The sequence below is a fragment of the Schistocerca piceifrons genome, chromosome 1 (assembly GCF_021461385.2).
Source record: "Schistocerca piceifrons isolate TAMUIC-IGC-003096 chromosome 1, iqSchPice1.1, whole genome shotgun sequence".
NCBI classification, from domain to species: domain Eukaryota; kingdom Metazoa; phylum Arthropoda; class Insecta; order Orthoptera; family Acrididae; genus Schistocerca; species Schistocerca piceifrons.
The window spans coordinates 634,468,014-634,470,313 of record NC_060138.1 but is presented as its reverse complement, the minus strand read 5'-3'; the positions used below and the strand labels follow the sequence as shown (position 1 = coordinate 634,470,313).

The 2,300-nt window shown below is 44.6% G+C and overlaps 1 pseudogene; it reads right to left on the bottom strand.

Annotated features, from left to right (window-relative positions):
• Positions 1–1,974: 1,974 nt before the first annotated feature.
• Positions 1,975–2,091, bottom strand: LOC124727949 (annotated as a pseudogene).
• Positions 2,092–2,300: the final 209 nt, after the last annotated feature.

Sequence of the window (2,300 nt, the reverse complement as noted above, 5' to 3'; positions counted from 1 at the left end):
TTCACGAGCTCCCCATCACTAGTTGGATGTGAGCCGCCAGCAGTGGTGGACGTGGGGAGAAATATGTCGGAGTTAAGACTGGATGTCATGAACTGCTATATATATATATTATGAATATTAAAGTAAATACATTGTTTGTTCTCTATTAAAATCTTTCATTTGCTAACTATGCCTATCAGTAGTTAGTGCCTTCCGTAGTTTGAATCTTTTATTTAGCTGGCAGTAGTGGCGCTTGCTGCATTGCAGTAGTTCGAGTAACGAAGATTTTTGGCGAGGTAAGTGTTTTGTGAAACGTATAGGTTAATGTTAGTCAGGGCCATTCTTTTGTAGGGATTTTTGAAAGTCAGATTGCGTTGCGCTAAAAAATATTGTGTGTCAGTTTAAGGACAGTCATGTATAATTGTTCTAAGGGGACGTTTCAGCTTGACGGACGCGACCGTCAAAGCACAGTGCGTTCACCAGGACTTGAAGAGGAGTTTTTAGCACTGCTGGAAAACACATCCTCAACATTCTCTGCCTCGTGATGACTGCGTGTTGTGTGATGTCCTTAGGTTAGTTAGGTTTAAGTAGTTCTAAGTTCTAGGGGACTGATGACCATAGATGTTAAGTCCCATAGTGCTCAGAGCCACATCCTCAACAAAATCGAGTCGTGTTCTGCGGGAAATTCCACCATTTACATTAAGATAATTTGCAGGTCTATCGTCTTCAGAAGGTTCACGCCCTTAGCCGAGACGATTTTCCACGTCGAAATGAATTCTGCCAGTGGTTTTTGCAAAGGTGTGGCATTCAACTTGACTTTCCAAACCGTCTACGTTCTACACATGACGCATCCTTTACATGAGACAGTATGTTCCACAGCCACATTAAAAACGTGTGGGCACGGGGAAAAGGTGAAACTCTGAGGAAGCACAATCAGGTGCGAGATGACTCTCCAACAAAACCCCTGTATAGTGCCTTTTTGTCAGTCTAGCAGAAGGCGGGCGGGCGTTATCGTGGAGTAGCATCGCGCCACGCATCTTGCTGATCGTTGTTCTTGGATTGCGTCTGCAAAACGTCTCTGTTGTTGGCAATAAATGTCAGCAGTGACGCTTACATCTCGGGGAAGCAGCTAACAGTACACCACAACGCCAATCTTCCACCAGATTCCTAACGTTACCTTTTATCGATGAAATCGGGGCTTTGTACAGGGAGTTGCTGTACTGCCTACGCTCAACCATTATTTTCCTTATGTTAGCATAAAGACACCAGTAACGGTACAGGCTAGGAATGGTCCGTGTTGTTCATGAGCCAACTGATGACGAGCAAGCAGAGATGCACATATGACATCCGCAGATTTTTGTAATTTTGGCCTAGAGCGTGCGGTACCCATACACCCGATTTTTGAAATTCTCTACCGCATGCAAATGACACATAGTGGGGAATGATCCCAATTCATCACGTTTGCCACTTCTCAACTACACTGATGTGGATCATTGGCGATTAAAGCGTTCAAACAATTTTTGACAAACCTTGAACGTCTTGTTGAACGTGGAGAGAAAACCATCTTCTTGCTGTGTCCTGTCCAGTGACATTATCTCGATACATGGCGCAAATTTTTCTGGTTGCCTTCGCTGCTGTCACCCCTCTATTGAACACAAACAGAAGAATATGTCCAAAATGTTCCGACTGCTCCACTTGGCACCCCATTTTCTAGCGTCCACAGCTTCACTCAGTCTCCGTATGAAAAAACAACAGTATGTAGACCAAATAGCAACAGTGAACCACAAATAAAAAATTGACAGTTGATAAATAAAACTTAAAACTAAACTCCGTCCGAACAGGCCTTGGAAAGCCCAACGGTACCGACCGACCGCCGTGTCATTCTCAGACCACAGGCGTCACCGGATGCGGATATTCAGTTTACGATACCGGAGCCGCTACTTCTCAATCAAGTACCTCCTCAGTTTGCCTCACAAGGGTTGAGTACACCCCGCTTGCCAACAGCGCTCGGCAGACCGGATGGTCACCCATCCAAGTGCTAGCCCGCCCGACAGCGCTTAACTTCGGTGATCTGACGGGAACCGGTGTTACCACTGCGGCAAGGCCGTTGGCATTGATAAATTAACCCATAATAATAGGAACATGCAAAACAATAAAGGTTACGAACTTACGCACCAACCTAGCACATTTGATTACAATGATGTATTGTTGTTGTTGTTGTTGTTGTTTGATGGAACTTTATGGCGCAAAATAGCTGAGGTTATAAGCGTTCAAATCGTGATCTTAAATTGTCCGTTTTATAGGGAAAGTAGTCCTTCGTT